Source organism: Planococcus citri, chromosome 2, assembly GCF_950023065.1.
Source record: "Planococcus citri chromosome 2, ihPlaCitr1.1, whole genome shotgun sequence".
Taxonomy (NCBI): domain Eukaryota; kingdom Metazoa; phylum Arthropoda; class Insecta; order Hemiptera; family Pseudococcidae; genus Planococcus; species Planococcus citri.
The window spans coordinates 21,018,063-21,036,984 of NC_088678.1; positions in this window are offsets into that span (position 1 = coordinate 21,018,063).

The following is an 18,922-nucleotide window of genomic DNA, read 5'->3' on the forward strand; positions in this document are numbered from 1 at the left end:
TAAATTCACTTCACAATCAAACAAGCCGGCGAATAAAAAAATAATCGAAACACGTGTTTAACGAAATAGGCTATTTCTTAATTAGGTACTCGAACGATTTGTGAATGAAAAATTATTTTAAAAAAAAAATCAACGTCGATGAGTAATTACGATTCGCACCGTATGTCGCGAAAGAATATATTCGATTACTGATAGTAAAACTGAAGAAAGTATCCCATAGATAACGAAAGACCCGTCTTTATTGGCTCGACGCAAATCCTTTTGGGAAGTGGAAAGAAAGTGGTAAAGTGATGGCGAAGACCGCGAAGATACTTCTCGAATGCTTGATGGTACCTATAGCGTATACCTGTGTAAGTATAGTGTGTATGATAAGACTAGACGAATGCTACCCAAGTCACAAGTGTACTAGTTGCGTGAATTTTTCAATGGGAATTTTTCGTCGTATGAAACTTTAAAAGAGAAGAGGAGGGTGCAGGTGATGGAAGTGTATCGTCTGGTGTATCGTAATTTCGAAATATGTACTTACGTAGGTACGAAAGAGGATATCGTGAATGAATTAGGTAATTTTTTTTACAGGTGTTTGGAATGTGGTTTGAAAAAGATATGCGATTGTTGTGTACATTTTTAGGTCAGAATTGATAGGTTTAGGTGGATGACTTTGATAGGTTCGTGAAAAGGCAGGTAATGAACTCTCAGAATAGATTTCGAAAAGTTCTCTTAAAAGTCGGTTTGAATTTCAGATTTTATAGAATTTTTAGGTTTTTTTAATACTTTCAATTTCAACTTTTAGTTTTTGTTTTCCTCTTCCTCAAATTTTGTTTTTTTAGATCATGTACCTAGGCTGGTGAAAATGATTTTTTTTTTGGTTTTCAGTTTCTGTTTTCTTTTTTTTCAATTTTAGTTTCTTTTTGTTTTATTTTAAAATTTCGTATAGTTTTGTTATTTGTGTGTTTGTGTTCAGTTTTCATTTTCTTTTACTGAAAATTCTGTTGCAACTTCATTTTCCATTTCGATTTTCGATTTCCAGAACCTCGAAAAGTTGTAAATTGTGAATCAAAAACCATGCAAAAAATTGCTTTTAGTAGTTTCTGTTTTTTTTTCTAATTTTGGTTCTATTTTGGGAATTTTGTAATTTCATTTTTGGCTCTCTCAATTTTGTTTTTTACGGTTTTTTTTTGTTTTCAATTTCAGTTTTTGTGTTTCTTTTTCATTTTTCGTTTTACGTTTCTCAGTTTCTGTTTTCTCATTTGTTTAAAAAATCATTTTTAATGATACCTACTTACTGTTTTTTGGGTGTTTGGGAGGGGGGAGGGAAGGTGAACATTTTGTTTCAATTTTATTTTCCATTTCTTTTTCTGATTTTCACAACCTCGATTGTTGTGTTGAGGAAACATTCAAAAAATTGCTCTTAGTTTTTGTTTTTTTTCTGATTTTGATTTTTTTTGGGTGTTTTGTAATTTTATTTTGGGGTTTCTCAATTTTGTTTTTTCATTTTTCGTTTTACATTTTTTAGTTTCTGTTGACGTACCGTTTTGCGTTTTTTTTGGGGGGGGGGGGGAGAAGGGACTGCGAGGAGATGGTTAATTAAAACCCTGTTGGGAAAATGGAAAAATCGTCATATCCTCTAATACGAGTACCTAATTTAAACTAAATTTTAAAAATTTACTTCTCTATAGATTTTTCTTCAGAATTTCAAGTCAAAATTTTCAAGTTGAAATTTAACTCATGTACATAAGTTATGATTTTTTCCTAATGGCTTTTTTCACATAGTGGAGTTTTTTTTATAATTCTCAATGATTTATTTTTATTTCTATAATATTTTTACAGATTTCTCGATGTTTCTCTGGGGAAAAAAGAAGGGGGAATTTCTTTGACTTTATAATCCATTTTCCCCTTCAAATCTGAATTATCCAGACAGAATTTGAAAAAAACAAACAAACAATAGGTAGGTACAAAACGACTAGTGTATTCCTTATCAGATGTTCAAATCTCACTCACGTATTCTAATCTCTTCATCTTACAACTTGTTTTACTTTTGTTTTTGAGACGAAATTCTTGGACAATTCATGCCATATCAGGTATAGCCTAAATATGTAGATAATGAATGATGTAGGTAGTAAGTAGCAAGTACATTACTTCATGTTTGTCTAATACATTTAGGATTTGTTCTGGTCTAATTGTAAAAATAGGTATGTCGCAGATTGCTGATTTAGGATGATTTCCTAATTGCGAGAGTCAATGCATTTTTTGTCCAACTCCAACCAAAACTCACAGAAGTGGTAACAACTATTTTGAGAATCTTTTGCGCTTAAAATTTGCGAATGTGAGCCATATCAGTTGATTTGCAAAAGAGTCAGATGAATCGTAGGTATTTTGTTAGATGTTTAGCAGAACAGTTGTTGTTCAAATCAGAATCAAAAATTCACAGGTACATAATGTAAATTTGTATGCGATATGACATCATCATCTTCCATCAATTTTTTGATACACTTAAAACTAAGAATCCTGAATCTGAAACTTCAAAGTAATGAAGGTGCACTGGGGTAAGTCCGGACCTAAGGTTTGCACATTTTGAAATGCTATCTATTGGTGACTTGAGGGCACTACTCTTTCTTCATCATGCCATAAAAATGTTTGCAATTCAGTTCCATGTCACATGATTTAATTCTCTTTTGGACCACTAGCTGTCATCAGATTCTGGCTAGGATGTGATACAGGGCAACTCCTATAGGTGTGGTTTTTTTCACCCTAGGAACAGCCCTGCTGCTAGATACCTACTTATGAACCATTAGTACTGACTAATTCGGAGGTACTAGTCAGCTGATGCTTACAGGCTAAGATTTGCCCTGCCAGTAAGTAGATACTTATGAGCCAAAATCTGATTTTGAGAATAGCCATGAGTACTGGCTAATTCAGAGGTGCTGGTCAGCTGATGCTTACAGCTATGAGCTAGTAGATACTCATGAACCAAAATCTAATTTTGAGAATAGCCATGAGTGCTGACTAATTCGGAGGTGCAGGTCAGCTGATACTTACAGGCAGAGGTACTTATGAACCAAAATCTGATTTTGAGAATAGCCATGAGTACTGGTTAAGTGTGGGCCAGCTAATGTTTACTCTAGAGGGACCTCCAGAGCTGATCTAGGCATACACTAGTGCTCCAGCTACCCCTTTTTGTACCTACTAGTACTGGTAAAACTATGCTCTATTTATACTTTTTCTCCTTCTTCCTGCTTTTCTGCAAAAAATGAATTTTTCCATATTTTTAAAATTGTATTTTTATACATATAAAAACCAAGTGATACTTCAAGTACACTTCAAATGATGGTGAGCTTTACTGCTGTAAGCATGTCTTTGAGAATGCGTGTTGTTTTTCTTACTGGCAAAAAGTATAATGTGCTTCATGATGAAGTTTTGGAAAAAGTTTTGCACAAACATCTAAATGTTTACTTGTGTACCAAAAATCTAGGAATATTTGGGTTAAAAAAACAAATTAACACCATTTCATCCATATTGTCAGATCTTCCAAAACATTTCCATCCTTCTTCTACAGTCATTTTTGACAGAACATCTAAAATTATCAGTTTAGAAAATTTTTTTGACTATGATTATGTGGACTGCTTATATCTATGCAATAGTTTTGGTACTGTACCACCAAATTTTACTTGGAGTTTTAATCATGCTGTTTTATTCAAACACAGCAAATCAAATTGTAAATTTTTTTACAATGATCAAATTTTCAAATTTCTTGGGATATCTTTGAATCTATTGTGAATTTGTCTGGGTTAATCCAAAAAGCGACTACCTCATGATAGATATGGTCAAATGGTTGTACTTTAAAAATCAGTATCTACCTTATAAATACTACAACTGATAGGCACCTAAAAAAAAAAAAATGAAAAAAATGTGCTTCTAGATTTTCAAAAATATCACTTGCTGTCTAAAAACATCAAAAAACAAGAAAACAGTACACAGAACCCTAGGTATTGTTGTGATGCGAAGTGTTTCCATCTATTTGATGAAACTGATAAGTCTGATGGTATTGCTTATCACATTTGTGAAAATTTTGGCAGATGTTACTGTAGCTGTAGGTCCAAAAAGTATAAAAATGCAGTACCTGAGAAAAATTAGTCATTCTGAGCTGTAGTATGATTGAGTACATACTACCATATACCTATTTACCTAGGCATCATGATATTATTGAATACAAAATAAAAAAATACAGTTTGACTGAATCAGATTTGATTTAAGTTCATACTGAATATTTTGTATTCAGTTTACCTAAACATTAGGACAAAAAAGTAAATACCTAGCTGAAACTATAAAAATTTGGAATATGTAGGTAGTAGGTACCCTTCAATGATACTGCAAAGTTACTGGCTAAATGATGAGAAAATATGCTGGGAGATCTGGCTATATGAAAAACTCATAGGTTATAGGAGTATTGCATTCAGCAGGTAAAAATTTAAAAAAAAAACAAGTTTAAAACTATTATTAAGGCACAAAAAAAGTAATTATTTTCTAGGTGTCAAAAATAAAAATTCACAAAAAAAAACGTAATTATACTTTATACATTATACTCTTGGTAGTCTTGGTTTAAGAAAAAAACAAAAAAATTATGATTGTACTTACTCTCAAGGTATCAAAAAATTGCAAAAAATACACCAAAAAATGTAATTGTACTCTGGGTACCAAAATAACTACCAAGTTTCAGCTATTATTGAGGAAATGTCAAAAATGCTACCTGCATAACCCTTTATAAACAATGCTCCTTGTAAATCTGTTGGCTTGCCATAACCAATTTTGGCACATCTAGGTATTTGATAGTAATAGGTAGAATCTAAAAAAATCCAACATTCATAATAAACTTTTTCAAGTGATTTCTCAGTAATAATAAAACATACTTACAGGCAAATTAAGATGTGAGATTCCCATTCAAACAAAACTATGTTCATAGGCACTTGAGAAAATCTTGCAATTTTTCTCTGCACTCCTCAATTTTTTGAGCATAATATGTACCTCTACATAAATAACATGAATATAAAATTTGGAAAACATTTCTTGAATTAATTAAAAAAAAAGAAGAAAACATGGTACCTTTGTTTTGGTGCAGCACTACATTTTGCTTGTGCTAAATCCAACAGTTGTATGCACTTTACCCTTAACTTCCTCCTCCTCCTCCTCCTCCTCCTCCTCTGTTTTAACAGTTCTTCAAGCGTATATTCGGGAAATCTAAAGTTGAAATATTTTCAAGCTTAGATTATACAAACATTCTACAAAGAGCTGAGGTAGATCATCCTCTCCAGTAAGTAACATCCGTAAACATCCTATAATCATCACTAAGGGCATAATCTGGAGGTATGATCCTGTGATCCACCACTGCAGGGTAAGTAAAATGTGGCCATCTAAAGGGTGGCTATGCTGATGCTGCTCTTCTCTTTATGGTCACAAATTTAACAGGAATTGAAGTTACAAATTCTGCAGGTTCTCCTGTATCCTCCTATGCTAGTAGATTCTCCTCATTTTTGAAAATATTCTTCATGTTGAAAAATTAGAAAAACAAATTAAAATAACAAACACCATAAGAACATTAGAAGAACACTACAAGAAAGCACATGAGATCTGAAAAAAGTGGGAGTGATAATATGGTTCTGTTGTTTGCAAACGATTTGCAGTTGTATGTGCTTAAGTGACTCTTTACTCTTTTTTTCATAAATTTTCATTTTTTTGGGCTTTTTTAAAGTTGTTTTTTTGGCTTTTTTCATAACTGAAAATGTGTTACTATTATAATTTTTCATGTAGAACTCGAATCTGTCCTCATTTTTACCCTAAAAACATCGTTATCACAAAGAAACACACTTCATAGATTTTTTTTGAAAATGTGATCATCAAACTTAAAATGGGTATAATTCTGAAGCTAAGCATCCTGCAAAAATTTTGTAAGGATTAAAGATGTAGATAATTCAATTCTCTTTCAGATTACTGTCAACAGATTTTTGCTAGCACAACTGAAAGAAGAAAATTAAAAAGTTTCAATAAATGAACTTTTGAAAATTTTCAAAAAAAAAACTCATTTATGCATCAGAAAATATAGGTTTTATGTTTTATCATAATTTTTCACATATAACAAAAATTTGCGCTCATTTTTGGCCCAAGAATCATCATCATCATTAAAGAAAGAAACACACTTCACAGATTTTTTTAAAAAATTTAATCATCAAATTTTCAAAGCATTATAAATTCTGAAGCTAAGCATCCTGCAAACATTTCATACAAATTAAAGTTGTAGAGAATTCAATTCTCCATCAGGATATGCCAAACGATTTTCATTAGCACGTTGAAGAAGAAAAGTATCAGTTGTAAGCTTTTAGAAATTTTCCAAAAAACCTCATTTCAACAAATTTTGTTTTCCAATGGATTAGAACACAAATTCCTAGTCATTTTCAAACTAGTAATTTTAAAATGAAAAAAAAAAAACACAAAATAAATCTAAATTATAAGTTTAGTTTTTTAAAACACTTAGGGTAGATACTCTGCTAATTTCTATTTCAAGGTTATCAGTTAAATTTATTGATCATAAAATTAATTTCAAGATTCTCAAGGGGCTTATTTTTATACTTACTATTCAATCCAATCATCAAAGAGGCTATACCCATTCAGTGGAGGAATATTTTCTTTGTCATCTTCTCTGACTAGATTAGGAGGAGTCAGCATTTTTTGGATATCATTAATACTCCATCTGTTCAAATAAAAAAATGAAAATACAAATTGGAAAATGTTTGTTTTTATAGTTTTTGTGTGGATTTGAATTCCACATGAATTGAGTTTGGGTTTCATGTTTGGGTGGGTTCGGGTTCGGGTTCGGGTTCGGGTTCGGGTTTGGGTTTTCGCGTTTGGGTTTTCGCGTTTGGGTTTTCGCGTTTGGGTTTTCGCGTTTGGGTTTTCGCGTTTGGGTTTTCGCGTTTGGGTTTTCGCGTTTGGGTTTTCGCGTTTGGGTTTTCGCGTTTGGGTTTTCGCGTTTTGCCGGTTCCAGACTATGCGCGGTTCGCGTTTCGTGGTTCGCATTTTGAGATTCGTGAAGGATTCACGATAAAAATGATGAAATACGAAACACCTCGAATTTGCACTCTACACACTATTCGTATTTCGTCGATATATGTACATTTGACAAGAACGAACTTGAAAATTCGTCAACGAATCGCGAATCCCTTTGACGATTCGTCTAAAAACCGCCCGGTCGAGAGATCGGGCGCGAAACGCGAAACGTGAAAAAACTGATTCGTGATGATTGCGAATCACCACGAACAGGTGCGAAATGTGATCTACACACTATTCGCAGTTCGCGATATATTCGCGAATCATGTTTTTTTCGTGGTGATTCGCGCATAGTCTGGAACCGGCATTTGGGTTTTCGCGTTTGGGTTTTCGCGTTTGGGTTTTCGCGTTTGGGTTTTCGCGTTTGGGTTTTCGCCAGGGATGGAAACCGAAATGAAAAAAAATATTGGTTATTTTTTTAGCGGTTATTTTTTTCAAAATTATTTATTATGTTTACCGTTAAGGGTTACAGTTATGACCCAAAAAAATAAAGGTTACAGTTAAAAATAAAGGTTACGGTTTTTTTCATTTATCAAAAATTAATTGCACTTTTAGTGTCAAAAAAGTGCGCCTGCGGCCAAGAAAACGAGAAAAAAAATGCAATTTTACAGCCGTTTTTTGAGTTTGAAGAAAATTTTAGAAAAATTGAGCCCTTTTTTTCTCAAAAATCATATAGTCCGGCATATGACAATAGGAGTAATTGCACCCCCCCGCCGATCCTCCGGGACAACTTTTTTCTTAAAGGGGACATCCTAAGGAACATTTTAAAGCAAAGTTGCCAAAAAAAAAGTTGGCCTTACTTACAAAATGGCGGCCATTTTGATTGGCAGGTCAGCCGAAATCGCAGATTTTGCGTTTTAACATAGGACTTGCACGAACTTTTTCAAACTTTACAAAAGTAGATTGAAAGATCATACAAAAATTTATCACCTGTCAAAATTTCAAGTGCTAAAGTGCGTTTTTCGATTTTTGGTGAATTTTTGAAAATCGAATTTAGGCCAAAAATGAGGGAAAAAATCAAAATTTCACCAAATTGACCAAGAAAGCTGAAATTTGGGATACACCCCATTTTCGTCATGCCAAATCGATTGGAAACGGTTTCAACTCGTTTTGAGCAGTTCTGAAGCCTCCAGAAAATTTTTGAAATTTTAAATTTTCACGAAATTTCATCAAATGGAGATGGAAAGCTGAAATTTACTCTACAATTCAATTTCAACACCCTCTGAAGACGACTTCAGGTGGGTTCAAGTAATTTTAGGGCCTCCAGCGACTTTTTTTGAAAATTACTGGAGCCTCCAGCAGATTTTTGAAGCTTTAAATTTTCACAAAATTTCATCAAATGGAGATGGAAAGCTGAAATTTACTCTACACTCCAATTTTAACACCCTCTGAAGACGACTTCACCTGGGTTCAAGTCATTTTATGGCCTCCAGCGACTTTTTTGAAAATTACTGGAGCCTTTTGAAGCTTCCAGCTACTTTTAGGAAATTTCAATTTTTCAAAAAAAGTGATACAACCTTTCAAAAAGTTGCTGGAGGGACCAAAACGACTTTAAATTCACCAGCAGTCAACTTCGTAGCGTATTGAAATTAGTTTGCAGAATGAATTTCAACTCTCCATCTTGGTTTGATAAAATTTTGGGGAAATTTCAAGTTTCAAAAATCTACTGGAGGCTCCAGTAATGTTCAAAAAAGTCGTTGGAGGTTCTAAAATGACTTGAAATCAACCAGAAGTCGTTTTCAGAGGGTGTTAAAATTGGAGTGTGGAGTAAATTTCAGCATTCCATCTCTATTTGATTTGATGAAGTTTTGTGAAAATTTAAAGCTTCAAAAATCTGCTGGGGCTCCAGTAATTTTCAAAAAAAGTCGCTGGAGGCCCTAAAATTACTTGAACCCACCTGAAGTCGTCTTCAGAGGGTGTTGAAATTGAATTGTAGAGTAAATTTCAGCTTTCCATCTCCATTTGATGAAATTTCGTGAAAATTTAAAATTTCAAAAATTTTCTGGAGGCTTCAGAACTGCTCAAAACGAGTTGAAACCGTTTCCAATCGATTTGGCATGACGAAAATGGGGTGTATCCCAAATTTCAGCTTTCTTGGTCAATTTGGTGAAATTTTGATTTTTTCCCTCATTTTTGGCCTAAATTCGATTTTCAAAAATTCACCAAAAATCGAAAAACGCACTTTAGCACTTGAAATTTTGACAGGTGATAAATTTTTGTATGATCTTTCAATCTACCTTTGTAAAGTTTGAAAAAGTTCGTGCAAGTCCTATGTTAAAACGCAAAATCTGCGATTTCGGCTGACCTGCCAATCAAATGGCCGCCATTTTGTAAGTAAGGCCAACTTTTTTTTTGGCAACTTTGCTTTAAAATGTTCCTTAGGATGTCCCCTTTAAGAAAAAAGTTGTCCCGGAGGATCGGCGGGGGGGGGGTGCAATTACTCCTATTGTCATATGCCGGACTAATAATAAATGTTATATTTTACACAAAAAAAATGAGATTTTTACTCAAAAAAATAACCGTTATGTGTTTAACCAAAACAAAAAAATGAATCGGTTAACGTTATGGTTAAAAAATTTCAAATCAATAATATCGGTTATGGTTACGGTTACGGTTACAGTTTTTGCCTCATTTTAGCGGTTAAAATTCATTTTGGTTAAAAATTTTGGTTACAGTTTCCATCCCTGGTTTTCGCGTTTGGGTTTTCGCGTTCGGGTTTTCGCGTTCGGGTTTTCGCGTTCGGGTTTTCGCGTTCGGGTTTTCGGGTTTCGGGTTTTTGGGTTCTCGGGTTCGGGTGGGGTTGGGGTTTTCAGGTTTTTGGGTTCTTGGGTTTGGGTTTTCAGGGCTGGGTTTTCATGTTCGGGGTTTCGGGTTTGGGTTTTCAGGTTCGGATTTTCGGGTTCAGGTTTTTGGGGTTGGGTTTTCAGGGCTGTTCACCAATAAACATAAACGGTATTGGTACCGGTTATTGGTATTTAGCATTCAGTACCCAAGATGGTATTGGTATTTCGGTATTGGTATTTTGGTATTTTATGAAATTTTTTTTGGTATCTGGTATTGGTATTGGTATTGGTATTGTACCAATATAATACCGAATAAAAAGTGTGTTTTTAGGCCAAAATTAAAGAAATTTTTCCAATTTTTTTTTGTAAACTACACTTTTTTTATATAAACCCCTCGATTTGGGAGTTTAAGGGTAAGGTACCCGAATATCGACCACCATTTTTATTTTTCAATTTACTCAGCCCCAAATTTATGTAGAAACCCCATTGATGGCTCAAAATGACCGCCAATTATTCTAGTTTTACCCTCCAAAATTTGAACCCGCAATTTTTTTTCGTTCGATGTTTGCCGATCGATTTTCTGAAAAGTGTGAAATTTAGATACTGAAAAAAAGTGCTCCTAATATCGACCACCTATAAAATGGATAAAAAGGACTATGTGATTATGAAAAAAAACGATCTTAATTGACAAAACGAGTTGAAATTAATTAAAGCAATTTATCACAAAGATTAAAATTAATTTAAACAATAAGAGCACACATATTTTTTTTTATTTGAGGCCTCCTCAACAGCAGTATCGCAGACCTCGTGAGCCCAGGAAAAGCACTTCGTACATTTGATCCAGATTTGGCCATTTTGGTCGTTTGAATAACGCCACCCACAGAAAGGGGCCATTTTTGCCGAGTTTTAGGTTCTTTCAGCATAACTGATGGATGAAGGCAGATTTAAAAAAAATTTTGCATTATGATAAGCGGTGGTGGTCGGATTTAGGAGACTCTTTTAAAAAAAGTTTGAAAAAAATTCACGAATACCTGCACGAAATTGTTTTCCAAATCGATGAAGTGTCTTCAAAATATGGAATCTTCTTTCTTAATTGCAATTTACAGCATTTAATTACATATAACTGCTAAAATTTAATGAAGAATTGAAAAAACACTCAACTTTTTTTTGACTTCTCGAAAACGTTTTTTGTGAATATCTTCGCGAATTTTGGCTTTAGAGCTTTGATTTTGGTCTCAATCGATTTGTCTGTGAAAAATACACTAGAAAATATTTTTTCCGCGAAAGTCTAGGCATATGGGGCCGAAATCGGCTGGTGGTCGATATTAGGAAGTAGTCGATATTACGGCACCTTACCCTTAAGGTTCATCATTATCACTTACAAGTTTTTCAATATGAGTAATTTATGAGTAATTTTTTTAAAATAATTTTATAATCAATCAAAAAATTCAAAATACCACAAAGTACCAATACCAAAATATATCATCAAAAATTATTTTGGTATTGGTATTTTGGTATTAATACCGTTATAAAATCTTTATTGGTATTTTGTAAATCGGTACTTTGTCTGTCTAAAAATCGGTATTGGTAAAACGGTATTTGTAAATTTTTTCAAAATTTGCCGGTATTGCCGGTAAGTTTGGTATTTCGGTACTTATATTGGTGAACAGCCCTGTGGGTTTTCGGGTTTGGGTTTTTGGGTTTGGGTTTTGGGTTTTTGAGCTAGTGAATTTCAAGTGATATAGGATGTTAATACTTCGTAAACCTACCTAATTAGTCAAGGAAAACTACAGCTGTTAGTGCTTGACCTGTGATTTTTTATTGATGAAAGAGCAGATAGTGAGTCAGTAAAAACTATATGACTTTAGGTGTTTAAAGAAAAATCAAGGGAATTGCCATTGCCAATGCACTTGCAGTATCCCCTTTACAGAAATATACAACAGTTGGTCCAAGCGAGTGTGATTCCACGAATTAATGCAATTATCTGCATAGTGTCAAGTGCCAAGTGCCAACACTTGTGATAAAACTCATAAATTCGGAAGTAATCATACTTCGGTATTTTATTTGTAATAAGTACCTACATACAGATTACATCAACCTAGCGATTATCCTAATCCCAAGCCCAACTCGACGTGTGATTTCTTTACAATACCAACAACAACTAGGTACTCTAAAAATATGCTCGTAGCACAACCATTACATTTCATCAGCTTCATGTAACCTTTTTCACGCACCTATCAGCTCATCTGTAGTATCCAAGTTGAAAATGAATTCTCATGCCACTCGACGATATTCATTTCGACGAGTGTAAGCGAAAAACGCGAGTAAAAGGTGCCGAAATCGAAGTACTCGCTATATGAGGAGAGATCACAATATGAATATTATTTCCGTCATGTAAGTAGTAGATATGTACAGTGCATCGTGCCCATAAAAGTGGAGGGCATTTTGCAAAATAAATTCTCGTACGGAATATAAATGGCCTCGCAAACGATTTTCTATATTGTGCTATATTGTAAAACTAAAACACATCGCTCGAAAATTCTGCTATGTATTTGGCCGGTCACTGTTCGCTCGCGAGCTATAAAGTTGCACCGCCGCGCCGCGCCGCCTGCGCCACCACGTCGTCGTATGTCTTGTGTTTCGCGAACGCCGCCGCTCTTCTGTGTAGGTATAGAATACCTTTAATTATTCTAGTCATTAACTTGATGGAAAGTATTCTAGTTACCTAGTGACGTACTGAACTGGTTCCTATAGTGTACTATTGTGCATAGAGTGTTGCACAGTGTACAGGTTGAGGTATCGTTGGTCTTGGTACTTCACTGCGGTGCTGTGCTGTGCACGCTATACATATACGCATCTGTCGAACGCGTTAAAATACATTAATTATGTAGGTAGATAGGTACACGATATCGAGCGGCGATGCCTGTGGTAAAATGTATCCAAATACGATTAGAAGCTCCAGCTCGAGTCGATCATATACTATAGAATTTGTTACGCATAAATTATACCAATGTCTAACATTCCTAAGATACTTTTATAATTTTTGGAAAGCTCGTGTGTAGCGAAATTAACTTATTTTTTTAACGCCTACAACTACAACTTCCGAAACAGATCAAAATCGTGGCAGAGAAATTGCAAAAAGTGCAGATATTGGAATCGAATATGTCATTGACTCCTTACCATACTGTACGCGATCCATTGTGGTTAACTAATAAACCATGTATGGAAAGTTGCGAGTATAATCTAGATATGTATACTGAGTATATGAGGAATTCCATACGAGAAATAATTATATCGGATTTTAATTCTCTGGTGGAATAAGGAAGTCCAAATATTGAGAGTTTGATTTAGCCTAAAAGTTACGAGTACTTGCATACACATATAGGTAGGTATGGGTATGACCCAAATGAACATTTTAGTATAACCGGATGTGGTTATAAATATATATAGAAAATACTTATGCCTAATACGATTTATTATTTAATATGTGTATTATCGCCTTACGATTATATTTATATATTGGGAATATAAGTGTATCTGGCAGGTAGGCATACCGGTAATAAATAGAGATATATGAATGGTAGGCAATTTATTCGGAAATGAAACTGGTGTATTTCGTAATATTTGTTATAGCTTTTAAAAAGATTAAGTCTGTTTAACAATGTTGCATTTAGTAAAGCAACCTGGAACTGTTCCTTGGTTTATCAATGCACAATGTGCAAGAATGTATGAAATGTTATGAGAGAAATCTGGTTAGTTGTATGTGGAAGTACTTAGGGTAAGCAAAGAGTAGATCCTCATTTGATGCATCGGATCTTGTCATAATTGTCATGTTTTCAAAAGTATATAGGAAGTACGAGTATGCTTACCTGTGATAAGAATTGTAAAATTTTTCCCATCTGGCATTATTAATAAGATGTAGGTATCTGAAAAGTTGTTTGGTGTTTTTTAGATAGTTCCCTAATCACATCCTCGTCAAAGGAGGCATTTAAGAGGTTAGAGGAGAGTGGGTAACTGGCCCCACAACAAAGAGTACTCCCCTCTTCATATGGTAATTTAGTCATAATTCAAGGAAAATGGTCCTGAAAACACTCACTCATTGAAAACTGCATGTCTGACTTAACCACAGGTCCTTTCTTGGATCTGAAAACACCCATTCATTGAAAACTGTGTCTCATTCAACCACAAGTCATGTCTCTTATTTTTTGTGTCACACCATATTTTTATTTTTGTAGTATTGTTTGGGTGATGGCAGAATTATTTAAGTAATATTTTGTTCTTCTTCTCATTTGTTTACAGGGTCAGACCAAGTTTTTCAGTGACAGGAACACCTGAGTACAAGATGAACAACAGCATATAAGTAAATCTCAACGCAACTTTATGTCTGAAGACATTGCAACTTTTGTTGAGAAAAAAGACTTGATTTTTTTATATTTTATGTAATATGTACTTATACTTCTTCTGTCCTTTGTAGGTACCTATACAGGGTGTCCGGTGAGTGGTGGTACAAACGTCAGATTTGGATATAACCGGGTACGACTAAGAAAAAACTTTGTATGAACAAGTTGCCTATCTTGAAAATTGAAGTGGCAAAATTACAGTTTAATAATAAACAAATAAAATGAAAATTTTGATGGTGGGAACTGGTAGTATGTACTTTTAAAACTGAGCAAATTTTGTAGGTACTTACAAATTTTTGCCTAACTTGAAAATTGAAGGGGCCATGACCACATTTAGAATGAAAAAAGACTTGAAGAAAAAATTGATATAGTGATATTAAGAGTGAATGAGATAGATAGATTTTATCAGAATTTCTACCTACGTACTGAAGTTTAGAAATATTCCCTAAGGTAGTGAATATTTGCCTCGCCAGGTTAGCTCAATATATCGGAGAGGTCTCAGTCATACTACTCACTTTTCACAGAAATAATTTCCAATCACCAATCAAAAGCATACATACAAGATAATATGATTTATTGTTGCTCGGAAACATGATTAAAGATACATATTCTATCGGTTAGTCGAGTATAAAATGATTTTACTACCTTAGACTCGAGTTGGCATATTATGTAATAATTAATATTCGTTAATAGATAATGAGGGTGGTAATTGCTTACCCATTGAAACTGTACACATTTCCTAGAAAATGTGTTATTAATGCAGGTGACTTTCTCACCAGGTTCACAAACTGTCCATATTTCCTGCCTCTTCGGTATGTCCCTAATACTAGACATGGTCGGCAGGGGTTGGTTGTTTTTACTGAGGGTGCTTTTCCAGACGAGAAGTATGTTCCGATGGCCGGCAGGATGGGAAACATACCCAATAGAGAACGTGAAGAATTACGATCGATAATTTTAATCACGAAGCGAAATAATATTAACCACTATAGAAGTGGGCGAGATCGGAAAAAATAGGAGATGAGTGTCCTTGTAGAGGGAACTCATCCGCTTCTAACTTACATAAATACACTTTGAGACCAAGAACCGGCTCGCGCGTTCGCCGAATACGAGATCTAATTAAATTCAAATCATGTTAGATGTAACTACTCGGTAGTCTTGCGACCACCGAGTAGGAGATGCAGCTTAATTGGGAATGCAACTTGCCCGAAAATATAACAACTGCAACTAGTTCGGCTCGTGGCTGTGTTGCTCAATTTATAGTCGTAGGTGCATCGTTTGATGCGCGGCTATTGATGACATTGAATTGTCATCAAAATGTATTAGAAGAAGTTCTCACATTACCAGACTTGCGCAGTCTTTGGGAGTTGTTATTTTAATCCTCGCTACGGCGATGCTTCTTATACTCATCACTACGGCGATGCTTTTATTAATCATCCCTTACGTGATGAAGGCATATTTCCTCATATCATATGCCCTTCCGGGGGTTGACCCCTTTACAGCAGGTCACGGGGGGAAGCACGGATCACAAAAAATAAGAGGAAAAATATGCCGTACCCCGCTCTCCCCTCCCTTCCAAACAAGGGAGGATGCGCCACCCCTGCCCCTCCGTACTTTGCTGCGTTGATCTGCAGACTATTTTGAGGTGACAGGTTTTCACAAGATGGGTCGGAGGGTGGGAATTTTGAATAAAAATGCCATTGACTTTTTTCCCCGCAATCAAAGACACCAATTGCTTGATGATCAGAGACCGCAGTGTCAATCAACAGGATCGAAAATGGTAATGTTTTTTGTGAGAATAGTAAGAAAATTCTAAAATTTTTGAGTTTTAAAACGGCCCTTCTGTTTTTTGTAGCCAAATGTTTCCTAATGGTTTCGATGCGAAGATTTTCCTTATCAATTTAGATGGAATAGATACGCGAAGTATGTACTCTGCCAACGAGAGTGGTTCTTGGTCATCAAGTAGTATTATGTTAATTTGGCCTATAAATTTAATAAACGTTCTTGCGAATATGATAATTACGAAAAGCCAGCTTCTTTTATTTTTTATAGTGGTCATATCGCAGCTTTTAAGTTTTTGTTTCCCCATTTTTGAATTCATACCCCCATCAAAATGGAAGAAAAATTGAAAAAGTTCAAAAGTTTGCGAATGTGTTGTAGTCTTACCTTCCTATTCTCTAGAGAATGCATACAGTTTCAAAGAATTTAGCTTAATTCTAAAATTTTGCGTAATTCTAAAATTTTTATCTAATTTTAAGAGCATAATGTATTGCATAAAAATAAGTGCAGAAAAATATGGTTCTAGTATTATTGAAAAAGGAGACTGAATGTAAAAAATGGTCTGAAAAGATTGCGTAATAGTATCAAAAAAAAAAATTTTGCTTAATTCTAGAATTTTGCTTAATTTTAAGTGAGTAATATCTATACATAGCATGAAAAAACAATACGTGCATAAGAGTAGAACTATTGATGCAAAAATTGAATAGAGATGCATATAACATATATGAGTGTAGAATACAAAATCTGAACTATTGAATAATGTGGATTTGTAAAAAATTAATTGTTGAAGAATTACGGATATTTTGTGATGGGAAGATGTGGTCGTTTAGTCGCCAACAGTATTATTATCAACGAATCTCAGCTTTTCGAGTTATGAAATCTCTCGACATCGTCATTTAATATGGATCATTACTCAGGACTGCGTTTTTGTTGAGTCATAATAATTCTGTGGGGAAACAAACTATTAGTGTGTTTTTCGAAAAATACTTACTTATTGTATCTTGTGTATAGATGGGGGTCTGAAAAGTTAGTCATGCTTTATTTTTATACTTAACTCTAGGGTTAGATTAAAAAAAAATAAATGATTAATTATGTACAGGGAAGATTCAATTTCACTTTTATTAGGCACTTCCAGTGATCCAGAGCTCTACTGGTTTCGGCTAAGGTAGTCGTTTTTATTCATCGGCTTCCGTGTCACTTATCTCTTCATCTTGCGATGGTACCCGTTGATCGTTATTGGAGTATCTAGAATCAGAATAAAGCAGTGTCGCGCGCTCGCGTGACAAATTAATCGACGGCAAGCTGACTCGTTCTGCCTGTTCTATGGCTGCTTCTACCATACGCACGATTCGATCGGTGCGTCGGCGTACATGTCGAACTGAGCTGTCGTTATCGTCATTTTTTCGACGTTCTAGGCGACGCAGTTTACCCATCTTTCCGAGATTACTGTTTTCGTCGGAGGAAGTTTGTGTGCTTTGTACTGCTACTGCCCTTGTCGTATTTGGGTGAGAAGAGGTTGAGGGTGTCGAAGGATTAGTGGTTGAACGGGGAGCTATCCTTACAGGGGTCAAGCAAATCCTAGGGATTTTTAAATCAAGTGGTAGTAATTGAGGAGTGTATTCTGACGAAATATCTACGTCAGGTGTAGGGGGCCTAGGATTTAGGATTATTGTTTGCTTTCGTAATACCTCAGGGATGAATTTGTCTCGCATTGTCGGGATTATATTGGCATATAAGTTAGATGGGTAGAAGGGACCTTTTTGGTCCATTCCAGCCCTGTTTCTGTGGAGTTCTTCGAATATATCTGAGGTGTGGAAAACCCTTCCTCCGAGGGTCTGTTCCCAATCAAAATTTAGGGCTCGGTTGATTTCTGAGAAAGTCGTTTGGTTGATATCCTCATGTGGTATGAGGGGGAGGATTATGAGTTGTTGAACTTGTAATTTTTTCAACAACAGACAGATTGCTTGGAATGCATAAAAGAAGTGTTCATATGACGTGTTTCGTTCCACATCAAAATTTCCAATTGAAATCATTATTCTCTTTGGAAGTTCTTTAAACGTCCCGAGGTATGAGAGCAGTCCGGACGCCAGCATGTCTCTACGGTACATTTTATTATCAATCAGGTTTTCATAGGGTTTAGACACACCTAGGTATTTTGCAATACCGTTGGCGTGTCCATCCCCCATGATTAAGATATTGTATGCGAAAAATGCGACGTTGTATGTATCTTCCAAAATTTCATATCCCGCGGCAGTAAAGCCGTGCGGGTAGGAATTAATGGGATAAAAGGGTTTTAACTCGGCTGAATCGGAGCCGAACTGTGCTTTATAATTTTTACGAAAAAGGTTTTTGTCCGCAGATGTGCCCTTTTTCGGTTTTGGCGGGGGAATTTTTGATCTTAACCTCGTAGCAGCTACGTGGTCTGAAATATTGCCAACTTCGGAGTCTGGAGCCCTAGAGCTGTCAGACGAGGTTGATGGAATCGGCTCGTTCATATTTATGCAATCGAGTTGCGATATTATGGGCTGGGTCACTGGGTTATTTTGGATATTTTGATTTTGAGGATTGATAATCGTTGGGATCGGGGTCTCTACAGGCTCCGGTCTTTGAACTGGTGCAGAGCCACAAGAAAGATTTTGTGGTTTCGCAAAGGCGGATCGTGATGATTGTTGGACTCGTCGCCACGAGGGTGAAGGAGATCCTGAGTTGGAAATCGAAGGTTGTGGCAAGACGGGTTCCATTTGAGAGGAGGAAGGTTGGGACTCGGTAGATGAATTCATTCTCGGACGTAGATTTGCGAATAGGTTTCCTATCTGATGATCTAGGAGCCTATTATACTGCGTCGTCAATTTGGCGTATTCTTTTCGA